The sequence below is a fragment of the Cervus canadensis genome, chromosome 8, assembly GCF_019320065.1.
Source record: "Cervus canadensis isolate Bull #8, Minnesota chromosome 8, ASM1932006v1, whole genome shotgun sequence".
Lineage (NCBI taxonomy): Eukaryota > Metazoa > Chordata > Mammalia > Artiodactyla > Cervidae > Cervus > Cervus canadensis.
This window is the reverse complement of record NC_057393.1, coordinates 26,719,448-26,738,160: the sequence shown is the minus strand read 5'-3', so window position 1 is coordinate 26,738,160 and position 18,713 is coordinate 26,719,448. Positions and strand designations below refer to the sequence as shown.

General features: G+C 48.9%; 1 protein-coding gene across 2 annotated transcripts in view; it reads left to right on the top strand.

Moving 5' to 3' along the window:
* The window catches only part of NEURL1 (neuralized E3 ubiquitin protein ligase 1), a 74,274-nt gene that overhangs the window by 4,770 nt on the left and 50,791 nt on the right, over window positions 1-18,713 (top strand). Inside the window, exon 1 of one of the 2 annotated variants that reach the window (XM_043475524.1) lies at window positions 2,600-2,731. The exons of the other annotated variant lie outside the window; for it this stretch is intronic. The gene's annotated coding sequence lies outside the window, so the exon portion shown is untranslated. Of the gene's footprint in view, window positions 1-2,599; window positions 2,732-18,713 lie in introns of those variants that run through there. 2 annotated transcript variants of the gene reach the window in all.

Below are 18,713 nucleotides of genomic sequence, written 5' to 3'. Positions count from 1 at the left end.
TATTGCAGTAGCTGAGCCCTCTGCCTCTCATTCCTCCTTTGATGCTGCCAGATCCTCCTAAAAGTAGTCCTTTCATCTTGCCCCTCTCCTATCAATAGTATTCAGGGTCATGACCCAGACTGCCATAATCAGAAATTCAAGGCCTCCATTCTTTGGCCAACCCACAGATATTCCCACAGCCCTTGTCTGGGCTCCTCACTTGGCTGTCATGACACTTGCAGGTTAGGTTAGCTCATCTGTCTGCCCCCGAGCCTTGCAGCAGACAGATTTGGCATGGTGAAGGGGTGGGAGCTGGCGGCCTCCTCTGCTACGCCAAGACTTCAGAGAGCTGAGTTGAGACAGCTCCCATGTTGAACCTGGAGCATCTGTCCTGCACATCCTGTTGGGTTTTTATTTAGTCTGACCTTTGAATCCTGTATTGTTAACCATAACAGTAACATTTGTAAGAGCCACCTTGTGTTGGGTGGTTACTGCGTGCCTACTGCTTCCATGTAGATTCCATGTACTTCCTTGCTCCTAGTGCTTCCTAGCTCCTGAGTGGGGAGCTATCATTGTCACCATTTTATAGATGGGGAAAGAGAAGCTCAGAGAAGTTAAATAGCTAATCCCAGACCGCACAGTTTGTAACTGATGGAGCTGGGATTCAAACCCACGTCTTTCTGACTTTAGAGTTTACTCTTGCGACCACTATACATTTTGCCACCATAGAATTCACTCTTGGTGGGCCCTGTCTTCCATTGTATTAGAGAAACTGGAGAGCAGTCTTCTGGCCTCTGGACAGGGCCCCAGAAGAGGGAAAGAGAGTACCATGGGGTTCTTGATGCTCCTTTCCAGCCCCCGACCCCACCCCTTCCACCTCCTCTGCAGAGATTGTAGCCTTGTAGACCCATCAGCCAGTCATTGGACACTTTGAAGGGAACTTTCTGTTCCTTTGGGCCAGTGTTTCTCAAAGTGAGGTTTTTCTCCCGCCTGCATCAGCATCAGCTGAAAACACATCTTAATGTAGGTTCCCAGCCCCCAGGCCAGACCAACTGTCTCAGAATACCTTGGTGATAGAGCCCCCAAACCTGCATATTTAACAGGAGCCCTAGGTCATTCTGATATACCTCAGAGTCTGAGAACTGTCAAGGCTGTGGGGCCTCAGAACAGACCCATTCTGATATTCTTGGAGTTGGTGAAATCAGGCTTCCCAGAGGAGTGGAGCTGGAAGTTGGATGGAGATTTGGAATGGACATTCACGGGCATCTTGGTGAGGGTGTGGAGGCAAAGGCACAGAAGCAGGAAAATACAAGGTGCTGGCAGAGACAATGAGCAGTCCTTCCCATCTGGGATGTGAGACCCACACTGGGGAGATGAATGGGTCAATCTTTGAAGATAGACTGAGGCCAGATCTTACAGGGCCTCGGAGGCCAGAATGAGTTTGGGTTGATCCTCTCGGCAGTAGGAGCTATGGGTGGCTTTTGAGTAGATGAATGTAGTGATTTCCTTTAAACTGCAGCATTAGCAGAGAAGAGGGGAGGAGCAAATGAAGCATCTTGAGCTGCTGGGAGGTTAATGGAGCTAAAGGGCTTCTGCCCTAGGCCAAGCGGAAAGGGCTGGGTGGGACAGCCAAGCTGACGGCCTCATCTAGGCTTCCCATGGGTGAATCTGGAAGCATTTCTCACCAATGGCTATGGCCAGGAGGGCTCTTATTCATCAGAAGAAAAAAAGGATTTTTAAGAAGTGTGAGCCCTGATGCTTGGCACTATGCTGGGTGCATTCTTGTATGTTAATTCAGTAAGTGGAAAGTAGGTATTATTATTCCTATTTTATAAGCGAGAAAACTGAGACTCATGTTTTCTAAGAGTGCTGTCCAGAATAGGAAATGGCAGAATTGGGATTTTTATCTAGAACACCAAAGTCCATGAGGGAGAAAATTAGCCTTGAGGGGAATTTCTGCATATTGGGACTTTCTTCTCCCTGAGCCTCTGGGATGACAAGCGTCTAGTTCTAAGATGTGTACATTGAGGTCCAGGCTTTGGCTGTAAATCAGAGCCAAAGATGGTGGTGGTCTGGGCACTACCAGGGCAATAACAGAGGAGGAAGAGGCGGGAGGAAGGAGGACAGGAGCGGGGCACTGCCCAGGGCATGCTAGGGCTGCTTCCACCTGGGTGCACCAGCTGCCTGGGCCCATTTCCTGTTGGTCTGTGACTCTCTTGCTCCTGGTCCTGCACACCCAGGGGCTGGAAGCCGGGGGGCTGCTCCTCAGTGAGCTGGTTGCTTTGGCAACCCTGGGCAGGATGCGAGTGGTCTCCTTGGTAACGCCTGGGAAAACTGCCTGCAGGGCTGGAGGGAAGTGGACTGGCCAGTGGTCAGGCTGGGTGGCACAGGCAGAGCTGGGCCAGGCCCCTGAGACTCCAGGCCAGTGGGGAGGGTCTGGCGTATGGCAGCCTGTTGGCCATTCCCCAGCAAGCCAGAGTTCAGAGCCCTGGGGGCCTGAAGGTCTCCCTGGTGAGACCAGAGGCACTAATGGGCCAGCCCAGGAAGTGGGAGGAGATGGTGGTGAGGGCAGGAAGTGAGGAGAATATAGCTTCTGGATGACAGAGCCAGCTACAGGGTTTATTAAAAGATGTTTATCAGAGGTCATTACGCGGATCCTGCTGCTTTAGGAAATGAGCAGGTGCTGATGTCTGTGGGGCAGGGTGGAGAGAGAAGCCGGGCTCGGAGAAGAGGAAGAGTCACCGGAAGGCAGGTGGGAGGCTTTGGCTTTCTCTCCTCTCTAGCTGCGGGTCTGGGGGTAGGCAGGGCTCTGCGCTGGGCTTCCGGAACTGAAGTTCTCCCAGGGTGAGAGTTGGGGTTCCAAGGATACTCTGATGGGAAGGGCTCATTCTGTTGTTTAAGAAACACAGACTAAGCATCAGTGATGAGGCAGCTGTTCTCCTAGGCTTGAGGATATGGTAGAACACAAGAAGAGGAGGGTTCGCTGCCATGGAGCTCCCCTTCCAGTCCGGGAGTTAGCTCAGAACAAGAACGGCAAATGAACAAATGAATCAGACTATGATAGCAATTACTCACATGTTATGTGCCAGAGACTCTGCTAAGATGTTTACACCTATTATCCCCTTTAACGTTTAAAACAGCCATGTGAAGTAAGTCTGATTATTATCCCCATTTATAGATGCGTAGATGGGATTCCCTGGTGGCTCAGACAATAAAGAATCCCCCTGCAGTGCAGGAGACCTGGGTTCGATCCCTGGGTTGGGAAGATCCCCTGGAGGAGGGCATGGCAACCCACTCTAGTATTCTTGCCTGGAGAATCCTCAAGGACAGAGGAGCCTGGCAGGCTACAGTCCATGGACTAGCAAAGAGTCTAACACAACTGAGCGACTAAGCACAGCACATAGATGCATAAACTGAGGCTCAGAAAGGTTAAGTAACTTGCCTAAGCTCACATGGCTGGTATGAGGTGGAGATGGGATTCTAGCCAAGATCTCTCTGACTTGAGCCCTACAACTCTAAAAAACAAAACAAAACAAAACAAAACACCCCACAGCTTTTCATTTAAAACAGTTTTAGATTTACAGAATTATTGCAAAATAGTAGAGTTTGCACATAGTCCATGTCCAGTTTCCTTCATTATTAACATCTTATATTAGTATGGGACATTTGTGACATTAATGAACCAATATTGAAAATGGTTCTTCACTGATGTCTATACTTTACTCTGATTTCTTCAGTTTCCCCCCGTGTTCTTTTTCTGTACCAGGCTCCCATCCAAGATGCCACATTATATTTTTAGCTTCAACATATTATATATACAGTTGTGTTTTCTTAGGCTCCTCTTGGTTGTGACAGTTTCTCATATGTTTCTTGTTTTGGATGACCTTGACAGTTTTGAGGAGTGTTGGTTAGATATTTTGTGGACTGTCCTTTCACTGGGATTTGTCTGATATTCTCATGATTAGACTATGGTTATAGGTTTTGGAGAGAAAGACCATAGCAGTGAGGTCCCATTTTAGTTGCATCATATGAGCAGTACATGACTCATCACTGTGGCCGTGGACCTTGATCACGGGCTGAGGTAGAGCTCGTCAGGCTTCTCCACTGTGAAGCTGCAGGTGCGCTTTTCTCTCCTCCATCTTGCACTCTTTGAAAGGATGTCGTGTATGCAGCCCACAGTAGAGGCGGAGAGTTGTGCTCTACCCCTGGAGGCCGGGGCGCTACTTTAGCTGTTCTGTCAACTCTTTCTTTAGTTTCTTGCCTTTGTTGTTCAGTTGCTCGGTTGTGTCCAGCTCTTTGCGACCCCATGGACTGCAGCACGCCAGGCTTCCCTTTCCTTCACCCTCTCTTAGTTTCTTACACAAACACTAATATTTGGAAAAGGACTGTGAAAGAGAAGACTGGGAACTTGGGGGAACGTGACCTGGTCTTGGGGGTCTGGGTAGTGAAATGACCAGGGAAGTGATCTGAAAATGAGTGGGGGTTGGCGTTGTGTTCCTGGGGGCAGCAGGGCTGCTCCTGCCATGTTGGGTGTGGAACTATTCATTTAGCATCCCTGACCCCTGCCCGTTAAATGTCACTGGTCACCTGTGTCATTAAAAAAACAACTCCCCAATATTTTAAAAAGCACTCCAGTGGGGGAGCTCCCTGGTGGTTCGTTGGTTAGGACTCTGTGCTGTCACTGCCGAGAGCCTGAGTTCAATCCCTGGTCAGGGAACTGAAATCCCGCAAGCTGCGAGGGGTGGCAAAAAATAAAAAAGCAATCCTGAGGAGATAGTACCATCCCAGTTGAGAATACTGAGCTGGGTGTTGGGGAGGGTGGGTGCAGAGAAGGGTGCTCCTGGAAGGGGTCTGACACAAGTGCGTGTTGAGGACAGAGCTGGCTCTGAGTATGTGTGTGCTAAGTCACTTCAGTTGTGTCCCACTCTTTGCTACCCTAGGGGCTATAGCCTCTGTCCTTGGGATCCTCCAGGCAAAAACACTGGAGTGGGTTGCCATGCCCTCCTCCAGGGAATCGTCCCGACCCAGGGATCGAACCTGGGTCTCCTGCACTGCAGGTGGATTCTTTACGGCTGAGCCACTGGGGAGGGCTGAGTCCTGGCTGGTGTCATCCCAGCCCTCCAGGCCATGGAACTTCTGGTAGAAAATCACTGGACGGCTGCTCCCTTACCTCTCTACCTGTGGAAGCAAGTTGCTGGTCCCACAGGCTGTCTGGGTGGGGGCGGGGCAGGAGGAGGAGAGAGAACCCTCTTGGGATGATGGAGAGGGGAGAGAAGTGTGTCTACTGGCTTTTCCAGATGGCCTTCTTTGCCTCTCTTGCCCCGTCACGCCATGCTGGCCGCTTCGGAGGTTAGGGTGGGGGCAGGTAAGGGAGAACATTGCCAGGGAGGGTGCTGTCCTTCGATGAGGGTGGTGGCACTTCCACACGCTCCTGGCTTTCATCTTCGTCTTTCCCCTTGGCTGACCCCTGGCCTCTGCCTGGCATCTACTGAAAGGCCGACCTTCTCCAGGGAATGGGGCTGTGTGCGTGTCTAGGTGGGGGCATCCAGGTACCCTTGAGAGCGAGGAGAGGAGACACTTTGCCCTCATCAGAGTTGAATGCAACTGTGAGGATGCTCCAGCTGATTCATTTCGTGTGCTGGTGCCCTCTGTGCTGGGCCTGGTGCTGGATGTGGAGAATAGGGAGGGGAGCACTGGATATCGTCTCTGCCCTTGAGATGCCCGTGGCCTGTGAATCGCTCATCCAATTCAGACAGCAGTGGCAGAAGGGGCCTGGAGCCCTTCTTCTCTGTGGTTACTTTGCTTTCCTTTCCTTTTTAAACCCTGATCTTACCAGCAAATGTCCTTCAAATACATTCTCCCTGAAGCTGGTCAGGTATGTGCATGGGGCTGGTGGAAGAGGTGTGGCCACTGACTTCTAACATTAGAACCCAAGTAGACCCTAGAGGTCGTTATGTCTTAGCTCCTTTCTCAGCCCAGGTCTAGAGTTCTCAGCCCCGGAGAGAGGATGTGACTTGTCCAAGGTCAGACACCTGGATGGACCAGGTGCTAATGAGGTCTTAAGGCTCTGACCTTGCTGGATGACCTCTTCTGGATGGCAGAAGTTAAGTACAGAGGGACACCTAAGGGGGACGAATGCTTGTGGCAACTGTGATGTGTACCATCCTGAGGGCAGCTATTGAAAGGGCTTTAAACAGAAGAGGGGCTTCCTAGGTGGCACTAGCAGTAAAGAATCCCCCTGCCAATGCAGGAGACGCAGGAGACTCAGGTTCGATCTCTGGGTGGGGAAGATCCCCTGGAGTAGGAAATGGCAACCTGCTCCAGTATTCTTTTTTTTTTTTTTTTAATTTTTTATTAGTTGGAGGCTAATTACTTCACAACATTTCAGTGGGTTTTGTCATACATTGATATGAATCAGCCATAGATTTACACGTATTCCCCATCCCGATCCCCCCTCCCACCTCCCTCTCCACCCGATTCCTCTGGGTCTTCCCAGTGCACCAGGCCCGAGCACTTGTCTCATGCATCCCACCTGGGCTGGGGATCTGTTTCACCATAGATAGTATACATGCTGTTCTTTTGAAATATCCCACCCTCACATTCTCCCACAGAGTTCAAAAGTCTGTTCTGTATTTCTGTGTCTCTTTTTCTGTTTTGCATATAGGGTTTTCGTTACCATCTTTCTAAATTCCATATATATGTGTTAGTATGCTGTAATGTTCTTTATCTTTCTGGCTTACTTCACTCTGTATAAGGGGCTCCAGTTTCATCCATCTCATTAGGACTGGTTCAAATGAATTCTTTTTAACGGCTGAGTAATATTCCATGGTGTATATGTACCACAGCTTCCTTATCCATTCATCTGCTGATGGGCATCTAGGTTGCTTCCATGTCCTGGCTATTATAAACAGTGCTGCAATGAACATTGGGGTGCATGTGTCTCTTTCAGATCTGGTTTCCTCAGTGTGTATGCCCAGAAGTGGGATTGCTGGGTCATATGGCAGTTCTATTTCCAGTTTTTTAAGAAATCTCCACACTGTTCTCCATAGTGGCTGTACTAGCTTGCATTCCCACCAACAGTGTAAGAGGGTTCCCTTTTCTCCACACCCTCTCCAGCATTTATTGCTTGTAGACTTTTGGATAGCAGCCATCCTGACTGGCGTGTAATGGTACCTCATTGTGGTTTTGATTTGCATTTCTCTAATAATGAGTGATGTTGATGCTCCAGTATTCTTGCCTGGAAAATTCCATAGACAGAGGAGCTACAGTCTGTGGGGTCACAAAGAGTCAGACACGACTGAGAAGCTGAGCACACACTATACAGAAGAGTGACAAGATCTCGTAGATGCCTTGGGAAGGCTCTAGGGCCAGAGAGGGGCAGAGGAGGGCCAGGCTGGAGGCTCCTGCTCCTCCAGGGGAGGAGAGGTGTGGCTTCTCCCTGGGCAGGGCTGTGAGCAGCCAGGCAAGCAGATTGATTTGGGAGATACTTTAGAAGGTCGACTTGAATATTTGGAGAGGTGCCACCTGTATGGATTGTGTTGGAGGATTCTGACCTCTGGGGCAGTGATTAGTGAGGCATCCAGGTGGCTCGGCTTGGAAGAGCTTGGCTATACATGGGGAGGGGGCATCTTGGGAAGTCAGGGGTGCGCATGCTGATGTTTGAGTTTTCCCTTGCAAGCTGTGTCCCACCCAAGGCCTTGAGACCTTAGAGCCAAGAGGAGAGAGCGGGGCAGAGCTGGCTCTGAGCTCTTGGCTCCATCCCTACTCCCTGGGACACCATCAATAGTTAATGTCCCCTCTGTCTGTCACACGTGACTCCCAGGTGGGCGGAGGTGGGGCCCTGGCACCTGTGCTGTGACGTGCTTCTGGCTTCTCCCAGGGCCTTCAGTCCCGACCTGGCCAGGCTTTCTCAGGTGGCTCCTCGCCCTCTGTGGGGGCCAACTCCCCCAGCATACACACACAAACCATAAAAGATGGCCATAAATCAGCCCAGACAGGCCAAGGCTGCACTTGTTTTCCCAGGATTGAGATCAAAGCCCCAGACCCTCACCCTGGGGCTCAGTACTTATTAAATTATTAAACTGTCAAGGGAAGGGAAGGCACGAAGGTCTGGATGGATGGCCATAGAATAAGAGAGAATGCGGAAAAATGGCTGAGAAATGAGGCAGCAGGTGGGAAAGGGGAAGAGAGGAGAAAAAAAAGCTCTTTGTCTCTGCCCTGAGCTTGGAGACTTCACAGGGCTGTGAACCTTGCATTTGAACAGCCTCAAACCATTCCCTCCTACTTCTTCCTCTGATTTCTCATTGGGGTCCCATGACCAGAATTCACAGGAGAAACCGAGGTGCAGATTGTCACAGGATTATCAAAGTCTGTACTTTTTCTTTTTTAATATTTATTTATTTGGCTATGTCGTTCACATGTGGAATCTTTTATTGTGGCACGCGGGCTTCAGAGTGCATAGGCTTGGTGATTGCAGCATATGGGCTTAGTTGCCCCAAAGCATATGGGGTCTTAGTTCCTTGACTAGAGTTCGAACCTGCATCCTCTACTATTAGAAGGCAGATTCCTAACCATTGGACCACCAGAGAAGTCCCCCAAATCTGTACTTCTGAGTCCTGTTCCACCCTCTTTCTGGGCCTCTTCATAGGTCCAGAATCAACATTAGGTTAATATCCATTCTTGACCCTGGCTCTCAGGCTAGACTGGAGTTTGCGAAGAACCTCGTCCTGACCTAGCAGGATCAGCAAGGACCTCTTCCTGCCTGGAGACCCCGGACTCTCCTTTAGCTTCCAGGTACAAAGACAGAGCTCGGACCCAATAGGGTGCCTGTCCCTGATGGAGGCAACAGATTCTATCCTTGACCCCTGACTCCTGTTGTTTGCAGGAAACAGCAGCGCCCCCACCCCCAACCAACCCTGCTTTGTTGTAGTATAATTGGCAAATAAAACTGTGATACTCTTAGAGTATACAATGTGGTGATTAGGTATACGTATATATTATGAAATCATTCCTGCAATCAAGTTAATTAACACATCCATCTTCTCACATAGTTACTTTTCTTTGGTTGTTTGGTAAGACTGTTAAGATCTACTCTTAGCAAATTTCAAGTATACAAGTATTAGGAACCATAGTCACCATGCGGTACCTTAGGTACTCAGAACTTACCTTGTAACTGAAGTTTGTATTTTTAACCAACATTTCCATTTACTCTACCTTCCAGCCCTTGGCAACCACTATTATACTCTCTGTTTCTTTTAATTCAACCCCTCCTTTTTTAGATCCTCATATAAGTGATATTCAGTTCAGTTCAGTCACTCAGTCGTGTCCGACTCTTTGCGACCCTGTGAATCACAGCACACCAGGCCTCCCTGTCCATCACCAAATCCCGAAGTTTACTCAAACTCATGTCCATCGAGTCGGTGATGCCATCCAGCCATCTCATCCTCTGTCGTCCCCTTCTCCTCCTGCCCCCAACCCCTCCCAGCATCAGGGTCTTTTCCAATGAGTATATTATATGGTATTTATTTTTCTTTATCTTTTCTGTGGCTTACTTCACTTAGTATTAGGCTCTCCATGTTCATCCATGTTGCCCTAAATGGCAAGATTTCTTTCTTTTTAGGGCTGAATAATATTCCATTTATACACATGAAAACAGACATATCTGTGTATACATATGTATACACTATATTTTCTTTATACATTCATCCATCAATAGATACTTTGGTTGTTACCATATCTTGGCTATTGTGGATAATGTGGCAATGACCTTGGAAGTATAAATTATCTCCTCAAGAAAGTGATTTCATTTCATTTGGATATATACTCAGAAGTGGGACTGCTGGGTCATATGGTCGTCTACGTTTAATTTTTTGAGAAACCTCTTCACTGTTTTCCAAAATGGCTGTGCCCAGTTTACACCACCAACAGCGTACAAGGGCTCCCTTTTCTCCACATCCTCATCAATATTTGTTTTCTCTTGTCTTTTTAATAATAGACATCCTAACAGGTGTGAGCTGTTATCTCATTGTGTGTTTTTAAGATTATTTATTTATTTTTGGCTCTGCTGGGTGTTTGTTGATGTGTGGTCTAATTGTGGCGAGTTGGGGCTCCTCTCTAGTTGTGGTGTGTGGGCTTCTCATTGTGGTGGTCTCTCTTGTTGCAGAGCATGGGTTCTAGGGCGCATGGGTTTCAGTAGTTGTGGCTTCCAGGCTCTAGAGCACAGGCGCAATAGTTGTGGCCCACGGGCTTAGTTGCTGCATGGCATAGTGGATCTTCCTGGATCGGGGATCAAACCCACGTCTGCTGCATTGGCAGGAGATTTTTTACTACATTCTGTTCCTCATTGTGGTTCTGATTTGCATTTCCCTCATGATTAGTGATGTTGAGCACATTATCATGTACCTGCTGGCCATTTGTATGTTTTCTTTGGAAAAATGACTGTTCGGGTTCCTTGCCTATTTTTCGATCGAGTTAGTATTATTATTTTTGCTATTGCGTTGTAAGAGTTTCTTGTATATTTTTGGAAATTAGCCCCTTATCAGATATATAGCTTGCAAATATTTTCTCCCATTCCATAGAGTGCCTTTTCATTTTGTTTATTTTTTTTACCTTGCATGCAAAACCTTTTTAATTTGAGGTAGTCTCACTTGTTTATTTTTTCTTTTGTTGCTTCTGCTTTGAGTGTCAACCCCCCAAAATCATTGCCAAGATCAGTGTCAAGGAGCTTAACTCTTATGTTTTCTTCCAGGATTTTCATGATTTTAGGTCTTACATTTAGATCTTTAATTCATTTTGAGTTGATTTTTGTACCTGTTATGAGATGGGGGTCCATTTAATTTTTCTGCATGTGGATATCCAGTTTTCTTAGCACCTTTTATTGAAGAAACTATCCTTTCCCCATTGTATATCCTTGGCACCTTTGTTGAAAATTAGTGGACAATGTATGTGTGGGTTTATTTCTATGCTCTCTATCCTGTTTCATTGATCTATATGTTTGTTTTTTATGTTAACAGCATATTGTTTTGATAATTATAGCTTTGTAGTTTAATTTGCAATTTGTCTTAGAAAAATTGTCTTAAGAAGAAAAAAAGAAAGGAAGTGTGATGCCTCTGTTCTTCTTGCTCAAGATTGCTCTAGCAGTTCTCCAGTTTAGCCACAAAACAAGTCTTACTGTATTGAAGAAGATTGGAATTTTGTTGAGTATATTTTCTGACCATAATGATATGAAACTAGAAATTAATTATAGGAGGAAAATGAGAAAATTCACTAATATGGTTAAACAACATTCTCCTGAACAGTCAAAAGGGAAATTTAAAAAATCTCAAGACAAGTGAAAATGGAAACATAGCAAACCAATGGAATGTTATGAGATGCAGCACAAGCAGTTCTAACAGGGAAGTTTATAGTGATAAATACTCACATTAAGAAAAAAAGAATGATTTCAAATAAATAACCTAATTTTATACCTCAGGGAATTAGAAAAAGAAAAATTAAGCCCAAAGTTAGTAGAAGGAAGGAATTAAATGAAATAAAGACTTAGAATGACAGTAGAAAAGATCAACAAAACTGTTTTGTTTTTAAACAGATAAGCAAAATGGACAAGTTTTTAGCTAGACTAAGAAAGAAGACTCAAATAAATAGAATCATTAATGAAAGAGGAGATATTGTAATGGATACCACACAAACCCAAAGAATTGTAGGGCACTTTTCTCTTATATTTTCATCTACTGTGAACAATTATATACCAACAAGTTGGATAACCTAGAAGAAATGAATTAATTCCTAGAAACATGCAACTTACCAAGACTGAATCACAATGAAAGAAATCTGAACAAACCAAGAATGAATAAGGAAAACCTCTCTTTTGGCGGCGCAAAGAACCTAGCCAGTGCCTGAGAGTTGCACAGGGGCTTTCTGCTCTCCTGAGCCAGGCTTGACAGATCCTCTGGGGCTGAGGAGACAAGCTAGACATCCAGACCCTGGTGTGGAACCACGAGGATGGAGGAAATGGTGGGATGAGGCTGTGAGTAACCAGGATGAAGCTTTCTGCATCAGAGTGTAGCCTTCCTGGAAACGGGGGTTTCCATTGCATGAGAGTCCTCTGGTTCTCCTACTACAAAATGTGAAGGAAAGTGTTTTAGGGAGCTTGGGTTCCCCTCATCTGGCCCCCAAGTTGAGGCAGTGTCAAGGAAACAAAATATAAGAAGAGCCTGGACTGGTTTTGAGAACAGAATTTCCCAAAATTCAGGGCTTGTTCTGAAGGTGGTGGGGCTTTGCTGTCTGGTGCTAAGGGTTGATTCCCAGGGTACAAGGTTCTATCTGGGGGGAGGGGTGTGTGTGAGACTGCAATATCTGAAGACAGGATTTGGGGTAGGTATTGGTGCATCTGTTTGGGGGGTCTGAGTTCCATGCTGGGGTGAGGATTTTATCCCTAGGAGGAGTTTTCACTTCAGGGTCCAGGATTCACGACTGCAGTTGAGCATTGAGTCTTGGGGCCAAGAGTTCATTTGGGAGCTCCATATTCTGGGATTGGGTTGAGGTTCCCGTCTTAGGCTTGCGGATTGATTATCAGACCTGAGGTCTTGTGCTCTGGGAGAAAAGGAAGAACTAGAACCCACTTTTTCTTCCAGGGAAGACTTTCTGGGACCATAAGCAGAGGAATGAACCAATACACTGATGATCAGGAAGCTGGATTCTAGCCCTTGCCTGGATATGAGACCAAGAATAAATCACTTATAAGCTCGAGGTCTCTGGCTGAAAGCTTGGCCAGGCAGTGGTGTTGACTCACAAAGCACCATCCAAGCTTGCTTGATCCTCCCAAAATGACACTAATGGTGGGCTCCATAGGCACCGACAGCCATTGCCTGGTGAGTCAAATCCATGATGACAGTACTCAAGCCGCCCTGGGCACTGTCAGCTTGGTCCAATTAGTGCCAATCAGATCTTAACTTGTGCTGAGGGGCCCCCAGGGAGAGGGAGCACACATGGAGTGAGATATGTTAAATCTGGGTCCTGGGGCTTGGAGTGTGGTTCTGGCAGGCGGGGGCAGGGCTGGGCTGGGCCCACGGCTTCTCTCCCTATGAGCCAGCTCCCATCCAGACTGACTGGTGGGGTAGACATGATGTCACTGTGATCAGGGGCCTTACTCCCTCTCGTGTGCTTTGCAGGGCAGCTGGGAGGCAGAGAGTCACTGCTGGTGACCTCCTAGCACCCCCGTCCACCCCCACTGCAGGTGGACTTTCTGGTCTTAGAGGTCCTCTTCTTTTTTGTTCAAAGGGGTGGCCAGTCCTGAATGGTGCAGAGCAGTCAGGGTGGGGTCAGCAGAGAGCTTCCAGCTTGGGGCAGTTTCTCTAATGTTCTAGAAGAACTTCTCTGTTGGGAAGGAGCCCTTTCTTGTGGCCCAGGAAACTCAGGAAACCTGAGAAGATGGGAGAGTTTTCTCTACCACCAGGTCTGTCCTGGGGATGTAGGGATGGGTCTGTCTGGGTCTGCAGGGACCCTCCAGCCTCACTGGGCCTGAAAGGCCGAGAGGCCTGGGGGTCCCTCTGGGCTGTGGAATCACAACCTACATATTGAACTCTGGTGCTGTCCAGCAGGTCTCTGAAGTTCCCCTGGGGCATCTGGGGGCTCCTAGGCCAGTGGTCACACCTCAGATGTGAGGAGGGAGGAAAAGGAGACAGGGTGGTTGAAGCCCATGCTCTGGAATTGGATTTTGCCTTTGCTGCCTGAGCCACCTGAGGCCACACGCTTATTCTCCACACCCCAGCTCTCGACTGGAGGTAAAGCTATACTAGTAATGCATGATAAATATTGGCTCTCCTTGCCATCATTAGGCTCAACTGCTGGGTCTTGGCTTAGACATCACTTCCACCAGGAAGCCTTCTCGGACCACCCTGGCTAGGTCAGACGGCCTCGGCGCCCGCTCTCACTGCTGCCCTGTGTTTCCCTCGTAAGACTGATCGCACTGGCCATCAGGGCCTGTTTACTCGTTAGTTTCTTTTACTGCCTGGCTTGCTCACCACTGTTATCACTGCCTCCAGTGCCGGGCTCACACAGTGGGCACTTGATGGATATATATCTTAAAAAATGTTTATGTATTTATTTGGGCTTCCCTGGTAACTCAGCTGGTAAAGAATCCGCCTGCAATGCAGGAGACCTCAGTTAGATTCCTGGGTTGGGAGGATCCCCTGGAGGAGGGATAGGCTACCCACTCCAGTATTCTTTTGCTTCCCTGGTGGCCCAGACAGTAAGGAATCCACCTGCAATGTGGGAGACCTGGGTTCGACCCTGGGTTGGGAAGATCCCCTGGAGGAGGGCATGGCAACCCACTCTAGTATTCTTGCCCAGATAATTCCCACAGACAGAGGAGCCTGGCGGGCTACAGTCCATGGGGTCACATACAGTCCATGGGGTCACAAAAAGTCAGACACGACTCAGCACAGCACATGTATTTATTTGGCTGTACTGCGTCTTAGTTGTAGCACATGGGGTCTTCAATCTTCGTTGTAGCAGGCGAGTTCTTTTAGTTGCAGCATGTGGGATCTAGTTCCCTGACCAGGGTTTGAACCCTGGATCCCCTGCATTGGGAGTGTGGAGATTTAGCCACTGGGCCACCAGGGAATCCCCGAAAGATACTTTGAAATGAATGCAAGGATGGACTGATTCTCGGGAATTCAAACTTTTCTTCTATGGGCTCTTCAGGGCTGCTACAGCCTCACTTTCTTTTCTTTGTTGAAATGACATTTCTGCACACCAGGCCCTGGGGCAAGAGAAGGGGAGAGCAATATGGAAATGATGGTTTGTGTGTTCATTCCCTGATGGCACAAGTGTTCTTTGGGTGCCTCCTGGGTGCAAGGCCTGGTGCTCGCCTGGGAACAGACATGGTCCTGCCCTCATAGAGCTTATGGTGCTGATCACTGCGGCTGAGGCAGAGCACAGGAGAGGAGGGTAGCAGTTAGGCTGAGTGGGGTCTGGGAGGGTTTCCAGGAGTGACTTGCTTTGAGGAATGGTGGGAAGTGTGGGTAAAGACAGCTAACTCTCGGGTGGTGGGCAGGTAGCAGATGGAGCAGACAGAGCCACCTGTGTTTGGGCAATAAAGCCAAGCTGGCCAAAGATGGTATGTTCAGTGTCCTTGACTATCAGGTTGAAGGAGGATTCAGAAGCTATGGGTACCACCAGCTCTGCTGTCCATAGACCAAAGACCTTGAGCAGTACTTGTCACTCCCTGAGTGCTGGTTCTAAGATGGAAACTGTGATGCCTGCCAGCCTCCGGGGTTGTTAGACTACAATGTCAAAACACTTTGTAAAAGGAGCTGACCCAGGAATGGACGGATTGAGGGGCAGGCCCTGCCCAGTTAGGTAAAAGGCCTGTGGATCTGGAGGGAGCCAGTGGGAAAACAGGAAGGCAGCCTGGCCTCAGGCTTCTCTGTTTTGTAAATAATTAAATTCTTATCTCAGGTTTGTGGTGTCCACACTGTGGGAGGCAGGTGGGGCAGCTGGGAGCAGGTGGCTAAATTATCCGGGAAGTGGAGGCCCACCCCTCTTCCTGGCCTCCTGGTCATGGCTGGTGGGGTGGGGGTAGGGAGGAGCCTCCCAGGGTCTTCTGGTGGCTGGCTGCATCAGTCCTCCTCTGCATTTCCTTTTCTCTCTCCCCTTCTCCATGTTTGATCGTCTGGCCCCCCTCTCCATGATCCCACCACTGCAGACACAAAGGGCCTCGTTCCCCCTCCACCCCAGCCCCTCGGCGCTGTTCCCCCAGTGCCTGCCCCGCATCGTGGCCTGTGGAAACCCTTCTCCTCCCTAAGGCCCCTCCTCAGACACCCCCACCTCCAGCAGGCCGGCACCCCAAAGTCTGCCAAGCCTGTCAGGGGGCCTTAGGGGAGCACCGACCTCTCCCTCACCCCATGATCCAGAGACAAACAGTCGTTTTTTTTCATTTTTAGTGCTTAATACTGAGACTGTGAAGGTCTGTTTAGTCTTGTCCAGCTAACATAAACCAGCCGGAACTGGGCCGTGGCTGGGAACTGTGTTCTCAGTTCCCTTATTTGGAATGAAATTCACTGTTTTTTACTGGGAGGCAGTGGGGCTTTGGGGAGGCCCCGCTGCACCCCCTCCCCAGGGTGTGGCCTGAGTGGCCCTGCCAAAGGTCACCGGGCCCAGAACTTGGCCATAGGATGCTAGCCACTTTCGGTGCTTTAGGGATGGAGAGGTTTGGGGTCACAGTGTCCATTCCTGCCCTTTTACAGGGAGAAACTGAGGCTTGTATAGGAGGGGGTACCAACTTAGAGTCACAGGGCAGATCGAAGCAGAGGAGGTCTGGAACGCAGGGCTCCTGGTTCCCCAGCTCTCAGGTCTCTGCTCCTCCAGGGTGCCTTGAGTCTAGGAGCTGATGGGGTGGGTCTGCGTGGTGGGGTGGGGGCTGATGAATCTGCCTGGAAGTGGCCTGAGGTCTGGGACTCTCCCCAGCCTTCTAGGGAAGCAGGTGAGCAAAGAGGCAGGGGCAGGGAAGAAAGGAAGTGGTTGGTGGGAGGAAGGGGAGAGGTGGCCGAGGGTCCAGGAGATCTGGGTGCTGGCCTCGACTCTGCTGCTCCCACCTGTCCTGGAGTCTCAGCCGTTTTTGTGCATCTTGCAGGGTGGGCCTTGGATGAACAGAGGTCGGGGGGCGTTCCTTGCCTGTGTTGGACTGTTGGAGCCAGCTCATTAGGCGGGTTACTGTCCCTCCCTGTGCACAGGGCCCCTCTGCCCTAGAAGGTGTGGTCTTTTTAAGATTTCTCTGCAAGAGCATGAGCTTCAGAGGCAGAACTTGGGTTCTAGTCTTGACTCTGACACTTATTAACTGAGCTACTAATTATGAACAGAGATTTCAAAACCCAGGGCTCTATAAGGAGCAGTGAGGATCTTTGCAAGAATGACATGAACTCAACGATGATATGTAAAATGTCTGTACCCAGGGCCCAGTAACCAGAGCGAGGGGGCCGCTGACCTCCGAACCGCACAGCGCACTCAGGCCAGCCTTGGGACTCTGTGACCTGCTTCCTTTGCTCGACCCCAGATCCCTACTCGAAAACCACGAAGTGCGTGTTTAGATATTCTTTCTAGAGGGAACATCCCCACCCCACTTAATATCCTTTAAAATAACTTCTCGTTTATTCACTTATTCTTTTTACACAAAACACACAGCTGGGACTTAGGAAGCTGTCACTAACCAGTGTAGAAATTCCTGAGACTGAAGGAAGAAAGAGAAGTGTTAGAAATCGCAGGCCTGAGAAATCCTAACCAGAAGCCCCTGGTGCTGCGGAACAGGGCTGGGAGACCTTGCGTTGTTTACTATGAGCATTCCAGTCACTGCTCTCTTAGCAGTAATGCCAGTGCTTGTATCCAAGGCTGTCTATAAAGATACATTGAACATCTGCTCCTATGCGGTTAGTGAGGCACTCATTTACAAAAGATCATCTCGTTGCCAAGAGCAAGCCATCACCTAGTAAAACAGTAACTCAGCATTAAAAGTGAAGGGAGATGATAGATGGACCAATGTCCACACAAGCTGGGGGCGTCTCTGGGCGGTGGGAGCCATTAAAGGTTTTAGATTCATTTTCTGGATAGCTCATTTTAGCTGGTCCATGGTGGGAGGGTTCAAGAGGGATACAGTGGGAGCAGGGAGGCCAGTTATGATGGGAGCGTAGATGTTTGGGGGTGGGGGACAGATGCCAAAAACTGAAGTGCAGTTTTGGTGAAAGAGAGGAAGGGACACATTTGAGACATACTTAGGAGATGCGCTTGGCAGCACTGGTACATGAATGGAGGTGTGGGGGTAAGGGAGAGGGAAGAATCCAAGATGGTGCCAGGGTTTTCATGTGGCTGGAAGGGTGGTGATCCCATAGGACACCAAGCAGGAGAGGAGGGTTGGAGGGGAAGAGGGTGGGTTGAGTTTGGGGATGTCAGAGGAGCCCCAAGGCATTCTGGGCAAGTCATTGGATTGGCAGGGCCATGTGTGAGCTTTAAACTTAGGGGGAGAGGTTGTGGCTACAATGGGAAGGGAGCTGAGGAAGGGCAGAGGGCTGGAGAGGCCGAGGAAGGTCCTGGCGGTGGGGTTTAGAGGTCGTGATATGGCGTAGCGCCATGGTTCTCAGACCTTAATTGGCTGACAAGATTGCCTGGAAGCTTGAAAATCTGCAGGTTCCTGTCCCCCACCCCCTCCAGTTAACCTGGTTCAGTAAATCTGGGGGTGGGTTCCTCGGATCTGCTTCTTAAAACAAGAACATCAGGCCACACTGGTGTGAAGGGGCCATACACCATGGATTGTGAAACACTTCTCTGGGGTCAGTCAGATCTGGGTTCAAATCTTGACTCTTGGATCTTGACTTTGGGTACATATCTTGATCTTCCAGACATGGATTTCTTTATCAGTTACTTGGCATTCTAATTCCCACCTCACAGGGCTATGGTGTGAATTAAATGAAGTCATAGCTGTAGGTCATGTGGCCAAGGACCTTCCTTCCTTAGTAAGGAAGATCTGTTTCTTGTTTATTATTGGAAGTTTGGAGATGGTGAGCAATGAGGCAGGGCAGGCTGCTGACCACACAGATGGGTCAGTCCCAGGCGAGTACTCTTGGTTTGAACTGGCCCCAAGTTTCCATCTCCAAGGTGTCTTGCCTGAGTTGATAGGGCTGGGGGTTCCTGGCTTACCTGGTCAAGTTCACAAAAACCCATGAATCAAATCAGAAGTCAGTTTACTA